This window comes from Hyla sarda, chromosome 3, assembly GCF_029499605.1.
Source record: "Hyla sarda isolate aHylSar1 chromosome 3, aHylSar1.hap1, whole genome shotgun sequence".
NCBI lineage: Eukaryota > Metazoa > Chordata > Amphibia > Anura > Hylidae > Hyla > Hyla sarda.
Genome location: NC_079191.1, coordinates 140106440 through 140129669, shown reverse-complemented (window position 1 = coordinate 140129669; position 23230 = coordinate 140106440). Strand labels below are relative to the sequence as shown.

The window sequence follows — 23230 nt, the reverse complement described above, 5'->3', positions numbered from 1 at the left end:
GGTATGTAGCATCGTGCAGCTCAATCTTATTCAAGTGAATTGGGTTAAGCAGCCTTGCCAGGCACAGCCACTACAAAATGCTAAATGTTCTGCTGGTAAACAATGAGGTCAGCTTATCAGTGAGGTTCTGAGACTTTGGCTGCCACTGATCTGATACTGATAGCCGATCACAAGGAGCAACCATTAACATCCTGGAAACTCCTTTAAATCATATAGATTATTTAATTTACAGTGGGGATCAAAAGTTTGGGCTCCCAGGTAAAAATGTGTATTAATGTGCATAAAGAAGCCAAGGAAAAATGGAAAAATCTCCAAAAGGCATCAAATTACAGATTAGACATTCTTATAATATGTCAACAAAAGTTAGATTTTATTTCCTTCATTTACACTTTCAAAATAACAGAAAACAAAAAAAATGGCATCTGCAAAAGTTTGGGCACCCTGCAGAGTTAATATCTTGTACTGCCCCCTTTGGTAAGTATCACAGCTTGTAAACGCTTTTTGTAGCCAGCCAAGTCTTTCAATTCTTGTTTGAGGTATCTTTGCCCATTCTTCCTTACAAAAAGTCTTCCAGTTCTTTGAGATTTCTGGGCTGTCTGTCACGAACTGCTCTTTTAAGGTCTATGCATACATTTTCAATTATGTTGAGGTCAGGAGATTGTGAAGGCCATGGCAAAACCTTCAGTTTAAGCCTCTTGATGTAATCCCCCTGTGGATTTTGAAGTGTGTTCAGGATCATTATACATTTGTAGAAGCCATCCTCTCTTTAACTTCAGATTTTTCACAGATCGCATCACGTTAGCATCCAAAATTTGGTGAAATTTTATTGAATCAATTTTTCCTTCTTCTTGTGAGGGAGGGATTGTGCAGTCAAACATGGGTTTTGAATTGTTTTTCTTACAATCCTGCGAGCTGTTCTGTCTGATATTTTTCTTGGTCTTCCAGATCTTGCTTTAACTTCCACTGTTCCTGATGACTGCCATTTCTTAATTACATTTCGAACAGAGGATTTTGACATCTGAAAACATTTTGCTATCTTCTTATAGCCTTCTCCAGCTTTGTGAGCTTCAACTATTTTCAGTTTCAGAATTCTAGACAACTGCTTAGAAGAACCCATGGTGCTGATTGTTGGGGCAAGGTCAGATGAGTCTGGGCATTTAAAACCTTTGAGATTTACATAACCTGGTCTTCCCAGATGATGATTGAGAACAATCCATGACACTGGCAGGTCTCAGCTTTGCAAATGGGACAGTGCATGTTATAAATTCTGCAGGGTGCCCAAACTTTTGCAGACGCCATTTTTTTGTTTTCTGTTATTTTGAAAGTGTAAATGATGGAAATAAAATCTAACTTATGTTGACATATTATAAGAATGTCTAATCTGTAATTTGATGCCTTTTGGAGAATTTTGCATCTTTCCTTGGCTTCTTTATGCACATTAATACAAATTTTTACCTGGGGTGCCCAAACTTTTGATCCCCACTGTAGCTAAAACACTTCGGTTTGCACCGAACAATCTATTCGTATTGATTATGGCTTTCACTCCATTGGGAATCTGTCTGGTCTATTTAGTATAATTGAATATATTATTTATACATGTCATAGCTCTGCTAAAACTACAGTGAATAAAACCTTAAAGAATTACAGTGACTAAAATATTGGCATTAAAATAACTTCTTTCCATTTGATGGCCTATTTGATATTTGATGGCCAGAGCAACGGTCCGTCGCTACATCCCCCCCCCCCCCCGCATGTCTGTCTACCCGCTCTACCGCTGTACCTGCTGGCGTCTTGTTTCCTTGTGAATTGGAATTCCTGGTAAGTGCAGCGTTTTTATTCTTGAGAAGTTTGGATTATTGTTCTATACTGCATAAACGCTTGCACAGTGAGTGCCGACAGCCGGTTAAAGTACGTCTGATTACTCCCCACCTAGTAAGAGTGTATTACACAGCCGTATATGAACCGTTCTGGTGCCGGTGTTTGTTTCCTCTAGATGAGAAGTATTTGATTTGTAATATACTTGCAAATTCCTTTATTTACAAAAACTACTCCAAAACAAAAAAAGCTGTTAAGTTTTTTCCACTAAGCTTCTCATTTTCCTGCACTCTGCTGTTCACTGCCTGTTGTTAGGGGAATTATGTCTCTAGCAGCAAAGAGACCAAAACAGAACACAGTTAGTGGAAATGGAGCTTAGCTAGTGCTATGCAGAAAGCCACAAGGCCCAAACTATGAGCCAGAGGGTCCACACAGTTCTTGGAAGCTGACCCTTGTGAAAAAAATTGTGTGTGCTGTCTTCTGACTGTAATCCACTCTTCTCCTTTTATTTAGCTTGCCATCAACATCATTATCTCCATCAGTAACAGGATCATGTTATTGTTTTATTTATTCGCACACAGCATCTTGCAATGCCAGTATATCATTCCTCCCCACACACGCACACACACACACACCACAACCACCATCACTACCACCACATGCCTTGTTAAAGCGTACCTGTCATAGTGCAAAAAAAAAAAAAAAATTATGTGTCTCGGACCTATATATCCAGAGATATAAGCATTTATCTGCTGGTGAGTTACTTTTTCATTGTGCAGGCAGAGGGGGTGTGTCAGTCTGTCTACCTCACAGGAGCAAGCCTGGGCAGTCAGCCAATCAGTACTCTCTTCTCTGTAACCCTTTCCTCTCTGGTTTTATGCTGTGTCATGTGTCAGAGGAAGATACTTGGAGCTTGCCTGCAGTAATCAGAAGACATTATGGTGAATTCATAACAGGATAAAATGTATAAATATAAGAATAGATCTTTATTAAATTAGTGCAAGGATTTTTTAGATAAAAGTACAGCATTTTTATGAATACATGTTCTATCTGTTTTATCTTCTCCTAGTAAAGCTGGATGCTAATCAGCATAGCTGTCACTATGTGTGTCATTCATCTTTCACAGACTCCTGAATGTCTGATCAACTTCTTTGTCATTCAGGAGTCCGAGAAAGCTTTGACTATTTCAGCATGCTGGGAGTTGTAGTTTAGTAACAACTGAAGCTGCAATGTTTGTAAATAACTTTGTTAGAGCAGTGTTGCCTCAAGCTGTTTTAAAACTACAGCTCCCAGCATGTCCACACATACTTTATCTGTAGTTTTGCATACACAATAGAAATCTCCTATACTGGATACCGGTATGTTTTATGGCCGGTATCCAGTATGCTGTAAAATCTAGACTAGTCTGTCTGTCTAAAAGACAGGCGAGGCCTATTGGTGGTTATTTTGAGCTTGATTTTCAGGTGAAAATGTAAAAAAAAAATTAACAGGTATATATTGTAAAATGTCATATAATAATGAGTCCTGCAATATATGAAAGTTTTTTTTAACAATGACAGTGCCTCTTTAAGCCTAGTGCACTTTTTCCAGAACTATGCAAGGCAAGAAAGCAGTTGGTAAGGGAAATGAAGTCCAGGTGTGTGTACTGCTGACCTAACAGCCCAGTTCTGGTTCTGCACCCTGAATGAAGAAAATGAGAAGTGGCTGTGCATATTTGCTAGTTAAGAGCTATTTTCTTCTGTGTGATGCCCCATTTGTCTCAGTTTTTGTATGACCTTACTCCTAGCCAATGAGAGTTTTTACCGTGTTAGCCCTAGAAATATAGGCGATAAGTGAAGTAGCCATGATACCTTTATTGGCTAATCAAGAGGATAAAGGCTAAAGTTTGCAATCTATATCCTCTCTGTTAGCCAACAACATCGCTACTAGCTAAATTCAAAGCCCTAGTGCTGGTCCTGCGGGGGTGATACATAGCACATTGATTCAAAACATTGAACATTGATTCTACATTATGCTTTGCCTCTCAGACCCTTATCTAGGCATAACTCAATGTATTATTATTGCTTGCAGAGCTACATTAGTTATAACCTCATCATATCCCATGGTTGTATAGTTGCAAATTTTAATACAAGTTGTTCTTTCTCCAATGTGCTCCAAAACTAAAAATTACTAATTCATCTTGAGGTGTTTTCAAACCAATTGGTAGATGGCTTTTTTTGTAATACTGTTGATTAGTGATGCAAACAGTGAAGATTCAAGCAGTTTACGGGAGTTCAAGAAGTTTCCTCAGCATCTAAAACAGAAAAATATATGAGCTGAAATTTTACAAGATGACAGTTCTCATCTATTCATAATTCCCAGTTCAATCTGTAATGGCAATACTTTTCAAGAGTCAACCATTTCCACATTGCTTTTAAAGGATACCGGGAATGAGAATGTCAGAAATGATAGGGAGGAAGAAGAGGCTACTATTCAGTCAAGATTGATGCATAAATGTACTGTTGACCTGACAACCTCAGATTTTGTGTTCACTACAAAAGATGCCGTATAGAAGAAGGGAATTCTAAAATGCAATCCACTAAACTTAATTAAGGAGCAACTATGCACAATTTCAGCCTCACAAGCTAGGAAAAATAACCATATTCAGTCTTCAGCATATGGCCATTTATATCATAGTAATATTTTAAGACTTGAAAGTTAAACTCAAGATGAACTACTGAAAATAACAGTCCTTTGTTCTAGACAATTACAATTTGGAGATCTTTTCTTTAATTAGAAAAGTCACTAAATGATGGCTTATTGTTGCAATTATCTGGTTTTAGAGGCTATTGTTCTTATACAGAACATCAATCTTGGCTTTAATTACCAATTTACACAATTGTATTCACTCTTTCAACAAAGTAGCTATGATGGTTCATCTTTTGTTTTGTTTTTTTACCTATATAAACATTTCAGCTATTTAAAATTTTCTGTACTTAAAGGGGTACTCCACTGCTATGACTTTATCAATACATTTGCCCATTGTGTAAAGTTGTTTAACTCTCTAATATGCTTGCTGTGTCAATAATGCATATTATTTCCGTTATACTTACTGTTCCTATGTGCAGGAAGTAGTGTAGTTTTTTGGTGCTTCGAGACTGCTGACAACGTTTGCGGCCATGTTGTTGTCAGCCCACCCTGCAGTGTCGGCATTGACGTCCGCATTTCCCTCCTCCCGTGTCCGTAGTCAAGCCGGCCCACTTCTTGAATATTCATTCTTTGAAATTGTGTGGGAATTACATTTTTCACTTTCTTTGCCGCCCCTTTTGTGAGCGTCCTAGCCTGGTCCAATCGTCTTTGTCAAGGCGCATGCGTCATGTATATTTTGAGAGTCGTCTTAGGCGCGTAATGCGCATGTCTGGTCATTTTGTGAATCGCGTTCTCAGCACTACGCTTACAGCATAGTGCTAACGTCGGCTACGTCAGTAGCATAGCCCTGCGCATGCGCAGTAGTCCTTACAGATAAGGGCTTACGTTAGTAGCATAGCTGTGAGCTGTAAGGACAACTGGCCATGCGCAGGGCTACGCTAGGAACGTACGTCCTGAACTGGAAGGAGAACTGCGCATGCGCATGGCTACGCTACTAATGTATGCTACGTTAGCACTATGCTGGCAGCACATTTCTCTACCGAATGATGGAACATAATGGGCGTGGAAAGAAGAAACAAGGGGCGGAAGCTAGGATGCCTATGGGTGGAAATAAAAAAAGGGGCATGCACATAGGCGTGAACCAAAAAAAGGATGGGCGGAATAACAAGGAAAAATAGGTGGCACCTAAGCGCATAATCAAGCCGCAAAGTATTAGGGGAATGGTAGTTTTCACGGACCGAACAAAGGAAATAAGCAACAATGGAGCCAGACAGAACGCCAACTCAGGGAACGACAACGCTAATGGATAAGGCGCATACAGTACAGGGGTGTTATGTGAAGTCATCAAGTAAGAGGTAAAATGTTGGTGAAATAAGCACTAGGCAGCGGAGTACCCCTTTTAAGGAGTTAGGTTAGGTTTCCACTTGGGTTTTTTTCTGGCAGTTTTTGAAAAACTGCCACTGCAGTTTTTGAGCAAAAGCCAGAAATGTATTCAAAAGGAATAGGACATATAAAGGATGGACTTATACTTCTCCTCCCTAATGGATCCACTTCTGGCTTTGGCTCAAAAACTGCAGTGGCAATTTTCCCAAAACTGCCAGAAAAAAAATCAAGTGGAAACTTGGCCTTATCCAGGAATAAAAAAAACAGAGATAATGCCAACGGTTAATGACAGGCATCATCGGGATCAGTGATGTCCGGCATTAGACACGGACACGGGTCAGGCTATGATGCGGGGTCAGCTTGTGAGGCCACCTCATGGCAGGGGAGCAGGTGAAGGGCGTACAGGTATGCCCTGTGTCCTTAGCAGGTTAACCATTTATAGTAAAACCAGAGGTTCTGGTGGTCTTATCATATGCCCGCTGTGCATTTGCGGGGGTCTGATTAGCGCAAATGACTGGCTTACCAGGCTATACAAGAAGATTGTTGATAGTACTGATCAGTACTATGATATTACGTAGTACTGAACATTACATAGCAATCTAATGGTTGCTATTAAAAGTCCCTTGTGGGGTGTACTCCCCCCTTAACATCTTTTTGGATCAGGAAATAAGATGTCTGATCATGGGGGGGTAAGGCAGCCGGGACCCCCCCCGGCAGGCACCACAAACGTACTGAACACGGAAGCTTGGGGCTTTCCTGCTCGTGACGTAATGGATGGGGCGTGATGGAGGTGGTCACCCTTCATCTGGCACGGAGCAGAGTTTGCTCCATGCATTGGATAATGGGGTGTTGCACCTGAGATCGTGGGATAAGAGATAGGGGATAAGATGTTTAGGGGCAGAGTTCCCCTTTAAGGCCAAAATAGTCTGTGTCCTTAAAGGGGTACTCCCACCCTAGACATCTTATCCCTTATCCAAAGGACCGGGGGGGTCCCGCTGCTTGGGACCCCCACAATGTTGAATGCGGCACCCACCTGTTTGTTGTCCGGAAGCACTGGAGGGTCTCGGTCACGCCACCTCCCATAGACTTGCATTGAGGGGACGGGGCGTGACGTCACACAGGGGCGGAGTCCTGATGTCACAGACTTCCGTTCCCGTGGTCGCGACCGAGAGCCACCAGCACTTCCGGACAACAAACAGGTGGGTGCCGCATGCAACATTGCGGGGGTCCCCAGCGGCGGGACCCCTGCGGTCAGACAACTTATCCCCTATCCTTTGGATAGGGGATAAGATGTCTAGGGTGGGAGTACCCCTTTAAGGGGTTAAGATTAAACAAAAAAATCTGTTTTGTCTTGAAAACCCGAGCAAGGTTTAGAAATCCAAAATATGCAAATGGAAAGCAGAACTCCAGACCGGGGATTTCAGTGAAAAAGTGACATGTCTTCATTTCTCAAATATATAATGTGAGGTCTTTCTCAGGCATAGTGATACAAGTGTTTTAACAGGATATGGTTACATAGGGACATTATGAGTGAATATAATACACAGTGTAATATACAAAATAATTGCATATGTATATAAATATGTGAGCAAAAAATCAGTGCATAATGTGCATCACCAGGCCACACTTTAACCTCTTGGAGGCGCAGGGCATATGAATATGCCCTGCATCCCGGTTCCTTAAGGACTCAGGGCGTACCTTTACGACCTGGTCCAGTATAACGGGTTAAACCCTGTGGATTTCGGTTGCTACGGGCAGCCAGGACCCATGGCTGATGCCGGTCACGGCCTATCGGGCAACGGAGAGGCAGGTGAGGACCCTCCCATTTTCCAGTAAGCTGATCGGGACATAGCGATTTTGTCGCGATAGTCCCGATCAGCTCAGCTGAGCTGCCGGGATTCTTTTACTTTCATTTTAGATGCCGGGATCACCTTTGATCGCGGCATCTAAAACGAAAGTAAAAGAATCCCAGCAGCTGATTGAGCTGATTGAGACTATCGTGACAAAATCTCGATGTCCAGATCAGCTTACCGGACGACGGGAGAGTCCTCACCTGCCTGTCCGATGTCCGATCGGCGATCTACTGCTCCATGCCTATTTTATTTAAATAAAATAATGTAATAAAGAATAAAAATAATCATATGTGGTACTGCTGCATGCGTAAATGTCTGAACTATTAAAATATTAGGTTAGGTAAACCACACAATTGTCACGATTCGGCTCACAGGTAGTGGATCCTCTGTGTCAGCGAGGGATTGGCGTGGACCGTGCTGGTGGACCGGTTCTAAGAGGCTACTGGTGTTCACCAGAGCCCGCCGCAAAGCGGGATGGTCTTGTTGTGGCAGTAGCAACCAGGTCGTATCCACTAGCAACGGCTCAACCTCGCTGACTGCTGAGAAGGCGTGGGACAGAAGGACTAGGCAGAAGCAAGGTCAGACGTAGCAGAAGGTCGGGGCAGGCGGCAAGGTTCGTAGTCAAAATGGATAGCAGAAGTTCAGGTAACACAGGCTTTGGACACACTAAACGCTTTCACTGGCACAAGGCAACAAGATCCGGCAAGGGAGTGCAGGGGAGGTGATCAGATATAGCCAGGGAGCAGGTGGAAGCCAATTAAGCTAATTGGGCCAGGCACCAATCATTGGTGCACTGGCCCTTTAAGTCTCAGAGAGCTGGCGCGCGCGCCCTAGAGAGCGGAGCCGCGCGCGCCAGCACATGACAGCAGGGGACCGGGACGGGTAAGTGACCTGGGATGTGACTCGCGAGCGGGCGCGTCCCGCTGTGCGAATCGCATCCCCGACGGCCATGTCAGTGCAGCGCTCCCGGTCAGCGGGACTGACCGGGGCGCTGCAGGGAGAGAAACGCCGTGAGCGCTCCGGGGAGGAGCGGGGACCCAGAGTGCTAGGCGTAACAGTACCCCCCCCCCCTTAGGTCTCCCCCTTTTTTTGTCCGACAACTGCTTTACCTGGGACGAGGACACCGGGAGTGAACGGAGGGTTTCCTCAAAGGCAGGCAGTACAGCAGGAATGGGAATGGGGAGGGAGGGCAGAGGGTGAAGCTTGGCACGGGGCAGGGTGACACAAGGACGGGGGCCATGAGGAGGCACTGAGGCTTGCCTGACGGGACTGGGAGGGGGGGAGAGGCATCTCTTGTGGCAAGCAGAGTCCCAGTTCTTGATCTCCCCGGTGGTCCAGTCAAGGGTGGGAGAATGAAGCTGGAGCCATGGCAGACCGAGGAGGACCTCAGAGGTGCAGTTGGGGAGGACGAAAAATTCAATCCTTTCGTGGTGGGGTCCAATGCACATCAAGAGGGGTTCTGTGCGGTAACGCACGGTGCAATCCAATCTGACTCCGTTGACCGCGGAAATGTAGAGCGGCTTGACGAGACGGGTCACCGGGATGCGGAATTTATTCACAAAAGAATCCAGAATAAAATTCCCAGAGGCACCAGAGTCCAAGCAGGCCACGGCTGAGAGGGAGGAGTTGGCTGAAGAAGAAATCCGCACGGGCACCGTGAAACATGGAGAAGCAGACTTTGAACCAAGAGACGCCACACCCACGTGAGCTGGGTGCGTGCGTGCGTTTCCCAGACGTGGAGGACGAATAGGGCAATCCACCAAGAAATGCTCGGTACTGGCACAGTACAGACAAAGATTTTCTTCCCTACGGCGATTCCTCTCTTCCTGGGTCAGGCGAGACCGATCCACTTGCATGGCCTCCTCGGCGGGAGGCCCAGGCGTAGATTGCAGCGGATACTGTGGGAGAGGTGCCCAGAGATCTAAGTCTTTTTCCTGGCGGAGCTCTTGATGTCTCTCAGAAAAACGCATGTCAATGCGGGTGGCCAAATGGATAAGTTCTTGCAGGTTGGCAGGAATCTCTCGTGCGGCCAGCACATCCTTGATGTGACTGGATAGGCCTTTTTTAAAGGTCGCGCAGAGAGCCTCGTTATTCCATGATAATTCGGAAGCAAGAGTACGAAATTGGATGGCGTACTCGCCCACTGAAGAATTACCCTGGACCAGGTTCAGCAGGGCAGTCTCGGCAGAAGAAGCTCGGGCTGGCTCCTCGAAGACACTACGGACCTCAGCGAAGAAGGACTGGACTGTGGCTGTGGCAGGATCATTGCGGTCCCAGAGCGGTGTGGCCCAAGACAAGGCCTTTCCTGAAAGAAGGCTCACTACGAACGCCACCTTAGACCGTTCTGTAGGAAACAAGTCCGACAACATCTCCATATGCAGGGAACACTGAGACAAAAATCCACGGCAGAGTCTAGAGTCCCCATCAAATTTGTCCGGCAGGGACAAGCGGAGGCTAGGAGCGGCCACTCGCTGCGGAGGAGGTGCAGGAGCTGGCGGAGGAGATGGTTGCTGCTGTAGCAGAGGCAGAAGTTGCTGTAACGTGGCGGTCAACTGCGACAGCTGCTGTCCTTGTTGGGCAATTTGCTGCGATTGCTGAGCAACCACCGTGGTAAGGTCAGCGAGACTTGGCAGCGGCACCTCAGCGGGATCCATGGCCGGATCTACTGTCACGATTCGGCTCACAGGTAGTGGATCCTCTGTGTCAGCGAGGGATTGGCGTGGACCGTGCTGGTGGACCGGTTCTAAGAGGTTACTGGTGTTCACCAGAGCCCGCCGCAAAGCGGGATGGTCTTGCTGCGGCAGTAGCAACCAGGTCGTATCCACTAGCAACGGCTCAACCTCGCTGACTGCTGAGAAGGCGTGGGACAGAAGGACTACGCAGAAGCAAGGTCAGACGTAGCAGAAGGTCGGGGCAGGCAGCAAGGTTCGTAGTCAAGATGGATAGCAGAAGTTCAGGTAACACAGGCTTTGGACAACACTAAACGCTTTCACTGGCACAAGGCAACAAGATCCGGCAAGGGAGTGCAGGGGAGGTGATCAGATATAGCCAGGGAGCAGGTGGAAGCCAATTAAGCTAATTGGGCCAGGCACCAATCATTGGTGCACTGGCCCTTTAAGTCTCAGAGAGCTGGCGCGCGCGCGCCCTAGAGAGCGGAGCCGCGCGCGCCAGCACATGACAGCAGGGGACCGGGACGGGTAAGTGACCTGGGATGTGACTCGCGAGCGGGCGCGTCCCGCTGTGCGAATCGCATCCCCGACGGCCATGTCAGTGCAGCGCTCCCGGTCAGCGGGACTGACCGGGGCGCTGCAGGGAGAGAAACGCCGTGAGCGCTCCGGGGAGGAGCGGGGACCCGGAACGCTAGGCGTAACAACAATCGATGGCGTACAAGTGAAAAAATACCAAAGTCCAAAATTGTGCATTTTTGGTAACTTCCTATACCATAAAAATATTAATAAAATGCGATCAAAAAGTCCCATAAAAAAAATGGTACCAATAAAAACGACAGATGACGGCGCAAAAAATTAGCCCCATACCGCCCCGTACACAGTCAAAGAAAAAAGTTATAGGGGTCATAAGATGCCAATTTTAAACAAACTAATTTTGGTGCATGTAGTTTTTAATTTAATAAGTAATAACCCCTTAAGGACGCAGGATGTAAATGTACGTCCTGGTGCGGTGGTACTTTTCGTACATTTACGTCCTGTGCATAACCGAGGGCATCGGAGCGATGCCTGTGTCATGCGCGGCTGATCCCGGCTGCTGATCGCAGCCAGGGACCCGCCGGCAATGGCCGACGCCCGCGATCTCGCAGGTGTCCGCCATTAACCCCTCAGGTGCCGGGATCAATACAGATCCCGGCATCTGCGGCAGTGCGCGATTTCAATGAATGATCGGATCGCCCGCAGCGCTGCTGCGGTGATCCGATCATTCAGAACGCTGCACGGAGGTCCCCTCACCTTCCTCCTTCCGGCTCCCGGCGTCTCCTGCTCTGGTCTGAGATCGAGCAGACCAGAGCAGAAGATAACTGATAACACTGATCTGTTCTATGTCCTATACATAGAACAGATCAGTATTAGCAATCATGGTATTGCTATGAATATTCCCCTATGGGGACTATTCAAGTGTAAAAAAATTTTTAAAAAAATGTAAAATTAAAAGTAAAAAAAAAGTGAAAAATCCTCTCCCCCAATAAAAAAGTAAAACGTCAGTTTTTTCCTATTTTACCCCCAAAAAGCGTAAAAAAAATTTTTTATAGACATATTTGGTATCGACGCATGCGTAAATGTCCGAACTATTAATATAAAATGTTAATGATCCCGTACGGTGAACGGCGTGAACGAAAAAAAAAAAGTCCAAAATTGCTACTTTTTTAATACATTTTATTAAAAAAAATTATAAAAAATGTATTAAAAGTTTTTTATTTGCAAATGTGGTAGCAAAAAAAAGTACAGATCATGGGGCAAAAAATGAGCCCTCATACCGCTGCTTATACGGAAAAATAAAAAAGTTAGAGGTCATCAAAATAAAGGGATTATAAACATACTAATTTGGTTAAAAAGTTTGTGATTTTTTTTAAGCACAACAATAATAGAAAAGTATGTAATAATGGGTATCATTTTAATCATATTGACCCTCAGAATAAAGAACACATGTCATTTTTACGTATTCCAGGCCAAAACTCTTTTATATATATATATCAACTGGCTCTAGAAAGTTAAACAGATTTGTAAATTACTTCTATTAAAAAATCTTAATCCGTCTAATAGTTATTAGCTTCTGAAGTTGAGTTGTTATTTTGTGTCTAACTGCTTTCTGATGACTCACGTCCCAGGAGCTGTGCAGCTCCTATGGGGATAATTTCCCATCATGCACAGCTCCCGGGATGTGACATCATTGAGCAGTTAGACAGAAAACTTCAGAAGCTAATAACTATTGGAAGGATTAAGATTTTTTAATAGAAGTAATTTACAAATCTTTTTAACTTTCCGGAGCCAGTTGATATATATAAAAAAGTTTTTGCCTGGAATACCCCTTTAAAATAAAAACTATATAAATTGGGTATCTCTTTAATTGTATGGACCTACAGAATAATGATAAAGTGTCATTTTTACCAAATATTGCACTGCATAGAAACGGGAGGCCCTAAAATTTACAAAATGGCGTTTTTTTATTTTTTTATTTCATCCCACAAATAATAATACATTTTTTGGGCTTTGCCACAGGTTATATTATAAAATATGTGATGTCCTTGCAAAAAACAAGCCCTTATATGAGTCTGTAGGTGCAAAACTGAAAATGTTATGATTTTTAGAAGGAAAAAGCGAAAATGCAAAAACGAAAATTTGTCCTTAAGGGGTTAAATAATACCTTCTGATCATAAAACATTATAACATATCCATCACAAGAACAATCCAATGTTACTACATAATCACATATACGAATTAAATTAATGTATGTATGTATATATATATATATATATATATATATATATATATATATATATATAGCAAAGAAAAAAAAAATGAAAATGTAGCCAGCACCTAAACCCAATACACGGGTGCACGCTGCTGTGGCAAGTACAAAACATGTAAAAAAAGAAAATGGCAGCAGCACACTTGGTCAACAAAATGGAGGCTCTTAGCGCACTTTTTGATCAAAACGTGTCCCCCATCCACCACGCGGAGGTGGCCTCTTATCGGATGGGTCCCTAAACACTCACCTACCTCAGGCTGGGTGACATGTTGGATCCACTAACGATCCAAACCACCTCCTGTGAAAATAGGTGCTGGCTACATTTTCATTTTTTTTTCTTTGCTGTGCAAATTTGGGGGGAGTGGCTCCCTCTGTAGCCGTGCATCCCCTCCCCTATTTTCACAGGAGGTGGTTTGGATCGTTAGTGGATCCAACATGTCACCCAGCCTGAGGTAGGTGAGTGTTTAGGGACCCATCCGATAAGAGGCCACCTCCGCGTGGTGGATGGGGGACACGTTTTGATCAAAAAGTGCGCTAAGAGCCTCCATTTTGTTGACCAAGTGTGCTGCTGCCATTTTCTTTTTATATATATATATATATATATATATATATATTAAATTTGAGTAGCCGTATTAGTCCAGTGATGCAAATTACAAAATGTTGCAGTATCTTGTAATACCTTTTTTATTGGACTAACAGCATTTTGTAGAGACAAGCTTTCGGGATTCCTCCCTTTATCAAGTCCAAAGCAAATCTAAGCTCACAAGTAGAAGACACAGGTTACATTTCACAAATATGCAGGGGTTAAGACAATAGATGTGGAGAAATCACACTAAGATGGGCCATAAATTGTCCTGTTATGGGAACTCAAAATAGACTAAATAGATACGGATGAGAAAAAGGGGGAGGGAGGGGGGAGCAAGGGAGAGACTTCTAATTAAGAGACTGGTAATTAAGCAGGACAAAGTGAGATGCAAAAGAGAATCCGGTACAGGTTATAAGAGAATCCAGTACAGGTTATAAGAAATTTTGATAATGAGATAAGAAGTTAAAATCCACATTGAGTCCCCTGTTTTTCGAGTCAAAAAACAGTATCATTTTGGCTTCAAATGTCTTTCTCTCTTGTGTGTTTTTGAAATTCCCTCTCAGTATCCTGATTGTAAGATCATGTATGGAGTGGCCTGTTTGGGTGAAATGATGTCTAACTGGGGTGCAGTAGTCATTTTCTTTATGGCGGTTGATGGAATGTCTGTGTAGATTCATCCTTTCGTTGAGTTTCCGGCTGGTTTCACCAATGTAGCATCCCATGTCACACTTGGTGCATTGTTTCATGTAGACCACATTTGGGGATGTGCAGGAGTATAGTCCCCTAATGTTATATGTCTTGTTGTTATGGGTGGCTTCCATCTTGGTGCAGATATATTGGCAGAGTTTACAGCGAGGTTTGGTGCAGGGTTTAGTCCCATTGTCTGTGTCTGTTCTTTCTGTAGGTAATTTTCGGCTGACCAGCTTTTGTTTTTAATTGTGTTGTTGTTTGAAGGCCAAGATGGGAGGTTCAGGGAAGATTTCTTTTAGCATCTCAACGAAAGGATGAATCTACACAGACATTCCATCAACCACCATAAAGAAAAGGACTACTGCACCCCAGTTGGACACCATTTTACCCCAACAGGCAACTCCATACATGACCTTACAATCAGGATACTGAGAGTGAATTTAAAAAACACACAAGAGAGAAAGACATTTGAAAACTGTCACAATAAAAAGGAACACACTACAAACGTCTGTGTACATAAAACCCACAGACTGATCCAGCTATCGACATAAATCCAGTTTCCATCCATCACACACAAAGAAAGGCATCATATACAGCCAAGCTACCAGGTACCATCGCATCTGCTCCAACCCTGATGACAGAGACATGCACCTACAAACACTGTCTGAGAAATTCAAACAAAAAGGATACAAACCTAGGACAATCAATAGGAAAATACACTCCGCCCTTCAAACACCATGGGAACACCTGCTACAATACAGAGAGATACAACCATCACCACGCGTACCACTGGTAGCCACATACAATCCGGCACTTGAAAAAATACGCAAAATTATCAAGGACCTGCAGCCAATATTGGCGGATGATGAGATGCTAAAAGAAATCTTCCCTTAACCTCCCATCTTGGCCTTCAGACAACCACTGTCACGATTCGGCTTCCAAGTAGTGGATCCTCTGTGTCAGCGAGGGATTGGCGTGGACCGTGCTAGTGGACCGGTTCTAAGAGGCTACTGGTATTCACCAGAGCCCGCCGCAAAGCGGGATGGTCTTGCTGCGGCAGTAGCAACCAGGTCGTATCCACTAGCAACGGCTCTACCTCGCTGACTGCTGAGAAGGCGTGGGACAGAAGGACTAGGCAGAGGCAAGGTCAGACGTAGCAGAAGGTCGGGGGCAGGCGGCAAGGTTCGTAGTCAGGATGGGTAGCAGAAGTTCAGGTACACAGGCTTTGGACACACTAAACGCTTTCACTGGCACAAGGCAACAAGATCCGGCAAGGGAGTGCATCGGAGGAGGTCAGATAAAGGCAGGGAGCAGGTGGGAGCCAATTAAGCTAATTGGGCCAGGCACCAATCATTGGTGCACTGGCCCTTTAAGTCTCAGAGAGCTGGCGCGCGCGCGCCCTAGAGAGCGGAGCCGCGCGCGCCAGCACATGACAGCAGGGGACCGGGACGGGTAAGTGACCTGGGATGCGATTCGCGAGCGGGCGCGTCCCGCTGTGCGAATCGCATCCCCAACGGCCAAGACAGTGCAGCGCTCCCGGTCAGCGGGACTGACCGGGGCGCTGCAGGGAGAAAGACGCCGTGAGCGCTCCGGGGAGGAGCGGGGACCCGGAGCGCTAGGCGTAACAGTACCCCCCCCCTTAGGTCTCCCCTTCTCTTTGTCCGGTAACTGCCTCTCCTGGGATGAGGACACCGGGAAAGAATGGAGGGTTTCCTCAACGGCAGGCAGTACAGCAGGAGTGGGAATGGGGAGGGAGGGCAGAGGGCGAGGCCTGGCACGGGGCAGTGTGACACCAGGACGGGGGCCATGGGGAGGCACAGAGGATTGCCTGACGGGACTGGGAGGGGGGGAGAGGCACTTCCTGTGGCAGGCAGAGTCCCAGTTCCTGATCTCCCCGGTGGTCCAAACAATGGTGGGGGAATGAAGCCGGAGCCAAGGCAGACCGAGGAGGACCTCAGAGGTACAGTTGGGGAGAATGAAGAACTCAATCCTCTCAAGGTGGGGTCCAATAGACATGAGGAGGGGCTCTGTGCGGTAACGCACGGTGCAGTCCAATCTGGCTCCGTTGACCGCGGAAATGTAGAGCGGCTTGACGAGACGGGTCACCGGGATGCTGAATTTATTAACAAACGACTCCAAAATAAAATTTCCAGAGGCACCGGAGTCCAAGCAGGCCACGGCTGAGAGGGAGGAGTTGGCTGAAGAAGAAATCCGCACGGGCACCGTGAGACGTGGAGGAGCAGACTTGGAACCAAGAGACGCCACACCCACGTGAGCTGGGTGCGTGCGTGCGTTTCCCAGGCGTGGAGGACGGATAGGGCAATCCACCAAGAAATGCTCGGTACTGGCACAGTAAAGACAGAGATTTTCTTCCCTACGGCGATTCCTCTCTTCCTGGGTCAGGCGAGACTTATCCACTTGCATGGCCTCCTCGGCGGGAGGCCCAGGCGTAGATTGCAACGGATACTGTGGGAGAGGTGCCCAGAGATCTAAGTCTTTTTCCTGGCGGAGCTCTTGGTGTCGCTCAGAAAAACGCATGTCAATGCGGGTAGCTAGATGGATGAGTTCTTGCAGATTGGCAGGAATCTCTCGTGCGGCCAGCACATCCTTGATGCGACTGGATAGGCCTTTTTTAAAGGTCGCGCAGAGAGCCTCGTTATTCCATGATAACTCGGAGGCAAGAGTACGAAATTGGATGGCGTACTCGCCCACTGAAGAATTACCCTGGACCAGGTTCAACAGGGCAGTCTCGGCAGAAGAAGCTCGGGCTGGCTCCTCGAAGACACTCCGGAGTTCAGCGAAGAAGGCCTGGACTGTGGCTGTGGCAGGATCATTGCTGTCCCAGAGCGGTGTGGCCCAAGACAAGGCCTTTCCTGAAAGAAGGCTTACTACGAACGCCACCTTAGACCGTTCTGAAGGAAACAAGTCCGACAACATCTCCATATGCAGGGAACACTGAGACAAAAATCCACGGCAGAGTTTAGAGTCCCCATCAAATTTGTCCGGCAGGGACAAGCGGAGGTTAGGAGCGGCCACTCGCTGCGGAGGAGGTGCAGGAGCTGGCGGAGGAGATGGTTGCTGCTGTAGCAGAGGCAGAAGTTGCTGTAACATGGCGGTCAACTGCGACAGCTGCTGTCCTTTTTGGGCAATCTGCTGCGATTGCTGAGCGACCACCGTGGGAAGATCAGCGAGACTTGGCAGCGGCACCTCAGCGGGATCCATGGCCGGATCTACTGTCACGATTCGGCTTCCAAGTAGTGGATCCTCTGTGTCAGCGAGGGATTGGCGTGGACCGTGCTAGTGGACCAGTTCTAAGAGGCTACTGGTATTCACCAGAGCCCGCCGCAAAGCGGGATGGTCTTGCTGCGGCAGTAGCAACCAGGTCGTATCCACTAGCAACGGCTCTACCTCGCTGACTGCTGAGAAGGCGTGGGACAGAAGGACTAGGCAGAGGCAAGGTCAGACGTAGCAGAAGGTCGGGGGCAGGCGGCAAGGTTCGTAGTCAGGATGGGTAGCAGAAGTTCAGGTACACAGGCTTTGGACACACTAAACGCTTTCACTGGCACAAGGCAACAAGATCCGGCAAGGGAGTGCATGGGAGGAGGTCAGATAAAGGCAGGGAGCAGGTGGGAGCCAATTAAGCTAATTGGGCCAGGCACCAATCATTGGTGCACTGGCCCTTTAAGTCTCAGAGAGCTGGCGCGCGCGCGCCCTAGAGAGCGGAGCCGCGCGCGCCAGCACATGACAGCAGGGGACCGGGACGGGTAAGTGACCTGGGATGCGATTCGCGAGCGGGCGCGTCCCGCTGTGCGAATCGCATCCCCAACGGCCAAGACAGTGCAGCGCTCCCGGTCAGCGGGACTGACCGGGGCGCTGCAGGGAGAAAGACGCCGTGAGCGCTCCGGGGAGGAGCGGGGACCCGGAGCGCTAGGCGTAACAACCACACAATTTAAAACAAAAACTGGTCAGCCGAAAATTACCTACAGAAAGAACAGACATAGACAATGGGACTAAACCCTGCACCAAACCTCGCTGTAAACTCTGCCAACATATCTGCACTAAGATGGAAGCCACCCACAACAACAAGACATATAACATTAGGGGACTATACTCCTGCACATCCCCAAATGTGGTCTACATGATACAATGCACCAAGTGTGACATGGGATGCTACACTGGTGAAACCAGCCGGAAACTCAACGAAAGGATGAATCTACACAGACATTCCATCAACCGCCATAAAGAAAATGACTACTGCACCCCAGTTGGACACCATTTTACCCAACAGGGCACTCCATACATGACCTTACAATCAGGGAATTTCAAAGAGAGGGAATTTCAAAAACACAGAAGAGAGAAAGACATTTGAAGCCAAAATGATACTGTTTTTTTACTCGAAAAACAGGGAACTCAATGTGGATTTGAGCTTCTTATCTCATTATCAAAATTTCTTATATCCTGTACTGTACTGGATTCTCTTTTGCATCTCACTTTGTCCTGCTTAATTATCACTCTTCCCTGCTCCCCCCTCCCTCCCCCTTTTTCTCATCCTTATCTATTTAGTCTATGTTCCCATAACAGGACAATTTATGGCCCATCTTAGTGTGAATTCTCCCCATCTATTGTCCTAACCCCTGCATATTTGTGCTTAGATTTGCTTTGGACTTGATAAAGGGAGGAATCCCGAAAGCTTGTCTCTACAAAATGCTGTTAGTCCAATAAAAAAGGTATTACTAGATACTGCAACATTTTATGATTTATATATATATATATATATATATATATATATATACATATAATGCTGACATTTATTCTATAGATTACAAGATAAGTTGTAAACATAATAGGTGAGAGGCAGAATCAACCCCACACTTCACTACTTTTCCATATTGTTCCTTGGCATAATGTATTTATATACACAGAGAGATTATTTAAATACCAGTTGCAGCCCACCCTTGGTATGGCAACCTTTGATTGTGGTTATCAGGGGGCCATACCTCACTAGGTATATCAATAACATACCAAGGTTCGTATGACTCACCCCCCCCCCCCAATATCTACCGTCATGGCAACATACGTTCTAAAGAGAAAATATAATATATTACTTAGTGTGAACACACTCTATACAGCAAGTGATCAACTCATTCATACAAACAAGGACACATAGGTCATAATGTCTGCTTCACCAAAAAGAGAACAACATAACAATCAAATACATCTATAATTACATAGGAGGTGAAATATGTCCAAGATGCCAGAAACTGTAGATACTTGTAGTTCCAGGGCTTCACACAAATCAAAAGGTAAGTATAGAAGTTATTGGTGTGCCCCCAGTCCATTTACCATCTAAAATAAAAAGCGGACACAGACAGGTATTAGTCATATGATATGTATACAAGCAAATATTGCTATGTACCGTAAGGAATAGATATGCATATCTTTACTACCTCTGAGGTTAAAGGGGTACTCCAGTGGGGAAAAAAAGTTAAAATTAACTGGTGCTAGAAAGTTATACAGATATGTAAATTACTTTTATTTGAAAATCTTAAAGGAGTAGTCCAGTATTGAAAAACGTATCCCCTATCCTAAGGATAGGGGATAAGTTTCAGATCGTGGTGGGTCAGACCGCTGGGACACCCCGTGATCTCCTGTACGGGCCCCAGCTCTCCGGCCAGATAGCGCATGTCGACCACCACACTCTGAAACTTATCCCCTAAAAAAAAAGTTTTCCACTGGAGTACCCCTTCAACAGGAAGTCTCCATTCGGGGACAACAAGGGCAAGGCTACATATATGCTTTCAAATAGTTATCCATGTTAAGTCTGTGTGGATGTAAGGTATTGAGACTATTTATCCACCAGGCATACTTTCTTCGTAACAATTTCTTTCTACTGCCTTCTCTCTACAATTTTAGGATGTGATCAGTTATTTTGAAGCATAGTTAGTCCACAAAATGATTATTTTCCATAAAGTGTCAGGGAACTGGTAACTTAATTTTTACTTGTCCTTATAGCTGATTTGTGGTTATTAAGTCTCAACCTCATTGTGAGTTTGAAATGTTGCATTATATATTTGATGGGTGAATAATGACACGTCACTTTGTTTTACTGAAAACCCTTGTCTGGAGTGCTGTTTTCTATTTGTATACTTTGGTTTCTTTAAAATGAAATACTGTTTGGCTAGATGTGTATCTTGTCACTGTGTAGATCAGAAGGATGAGTGGTTAATAACTTTGGTGGCCCTTGTCTTCACGTAGCTAAACAATTGGATTGCCTAGTGAACACAAAGATGCCCACTTATGTTCCCTGTTTAAACATGGCTGGCAACCTCTATAATCATTGTTTCATTTAAAAAAAGGCCTACTTACTTTTTCCCCAAAGCAGTACATTTCTTGCCCATGGCCTATGTCTGCTGTTGCTTTTATATGTTAGTCACCTGAATGTGGCTGTAGTGCCATTTCCAATTGTGTGTACATGTATGGACATTTATCAACGAGTTTAGTCAGGTTTTCTTTACTATAATTGTCGCAAAATTGTCGCAACTGCGACTACGTGATTTTTTGTGCGACATTTTGACTGGAAAGCGAGTAAAGCAAGTTTTCCAAAAATGAACTACGTAGTAATAATTTTATAATGGACAGCAGGTAGTCAGGTATTTATTAACTGCGACAGTCGCAACTGCGCAAAAAAAGGGTTAAAAATTGACTAAATTTACTCCAGCTCAAACATGGAGCAGAAAAAGCTACTACCAAAGTAAAAAAGGAAAAATTGCTTACGTGAAAGAAAATTATCAACAGGCTGAAACCAGTTGATAAATAAGTCACACATAAGCAAAAAAAAAAGTAAGGAAAAAATTACTAAAAAAAGGAATACATAAGGAAACACTGATAAATGTCCCTCATGGTGACTATACATCTGCAAAAATTGAATTAAGTCCTGAAACACGTAATTGCTACTGTACGTAGCTTTTTTATTTTCTCTTAGTGTCAATAAATATATTAATATATATATTTTTAATTATCAACAACTCCTGAGGTTTTATCCTTATCCAGCGCCGATTCCAGTGCAAATTATTATTATTTTCTTCAGAACTGCCGCTAACAGGTTCCTGCCGAGTATCCCAGTACGAGACACTGACGAGCCGGAGCATCCTACCTGATGTACCCCTGGTTAGGGGTGATATGCATGAAATTAAGGTTCTAAAATGGTGAGAGTCCATTTACACATTAGAATCTCCACTTTTCTTCTCTACCACATGACATCCACTTTTTTAATTCAGTGCTTCTATGCAAATCCTGATTTTCTTTCATACCAATAAGCACACAATACTAAGATAGGTGATGTATTTTTAAAGGATTATTGTCCTTTAAAGGAATTTTTGACATGCCACATAAACATGTCAAAAGTTCAGATCGTTCTGGGTCTCAATGCTGACACCCCCTCCCATTGTTTGATATAGCTGACTGAAGCATGCTCCAAAGAGCCTGTCTCCAGTGACATGTCAAAAATAAGAGTGACACTATTTATGTATGCTATTATTGATTCTTTCATAGGGAGTATCTAAATGTACAAGAAATTGCTTAAGGAAGAAGCAATTTTGGATATATAGACTAAAATCACTGAGCCCTCAAGGCTTGAACGAGGGATTTACTTTTTCAGCCTTCTTATAAACCTGCATTTAACTTAAGAATATTAGAAATATGAATACAATATAATACAGAATACAAAAAGAAAATTGAAGAATGGAAGAACAGACACTTGAAAACAAGATAGACACCCCGGAATTAAAGTGTTTTGAAGAAAAATAAGAAGTGAGATCAAAAGTGGACCAATAGCCAATAATCTAGGGAATATAAAGAAAATTTATATGATAACATACCTCCTGAGGGTGGTGTATGTCCGGGTCACCAGTGGGAGGATTTGGAATGGGGTAGAGTGCGGAACCTAAAAATAAAAATAATAACTAAATAATATGAACAATTAATTGGCCCCAATAGATACAGTGATCATGTTCAAGTAACAAACAACTAACAATTAATCATATACGCACATGCGCATACAGTGAGACAGGAAGGTATTAACATAATAAGAGATATGAGATGCCGTAGATATAAGGAGGGTGTTAAGTGAATCAATGGGACAATGAGGGAGGGTTATCTAATATCAGTATTGGCCCTCCTCAATATATAATTGTCCCCTTTATCTATCACTAAGGATTATCATATCCCAGAAAAATATATTTGTCAACATAGCATCTATAAAAATTTGATAAAAGATACCCTATATCACGGTATGTGTATAATATAATATCTCTACTTCCTCTTTATTAATATCTGTTTCACCAATCTCCTTTTTTCTCCCCTTGCTTATTAGTATAACATCATAGAAACATGTTAAAAATACTTACCGATTTTCACTGGAGAGTGTATTGGGGAGCAGGAGCCTCTATGGATTTACCTAAAATAAAAGAAAGGAGAAATAAAGTCCAGGCGCATGCGTACAAAAAATGTGGATTAGAAATAATTCTAAGTCCCGGAGCCTGCGCAGTGGAAGCAACCTGAACACTCGTTCTTGAAGTCCCGGAGTGTGCGCAGTGAGGGATTGAATAAAAACATCTAAGTGCCGGCGCATACGGGATTGCGCAGGCGAGACATACCGCCGAACTCTAAGTCCCTGCGCAGACGAGAATGCGCAAGATGACGTGTCACTGATACCACCAATGAATGACCAGGACTTAATCTTAGATTTTTTTGGCCCAGATGCTATCAAGAGCAGATTGGCTAGGAAGGACATCAGAAATAG

General features: G+C 44.6%; 1 long non-coding RNA gene across 1 annotated transcript in view; it reads right to left on the bottom strand.

Moving 5' to 3' along the window:
• Window positions 1–2895: 2895 nt before the first annotated feature.
• Window positions 2896–23230, bottom strand: part of LOC130361744 (uncharacterized) — a 60056-nt gene continuing 39721 nt past the window's right edge. The window contains exons 2-5 of the long non-coding RNA XR_008891134.1: window positions 22836–22885; window positions 22308–22372; window positions 19659–19776; window positions 2896–4108 (exon numbers count right to left, since the gene is read on the bottom strand). This is a non-coding gene — a long non-coding RNA (uncharacterized LOC130361744). The remainder of the gene's footprint in view (window positions 4109–19658; window positions 19777–22307; window positions 22373–22835; window positions 22886–23230) is intronic.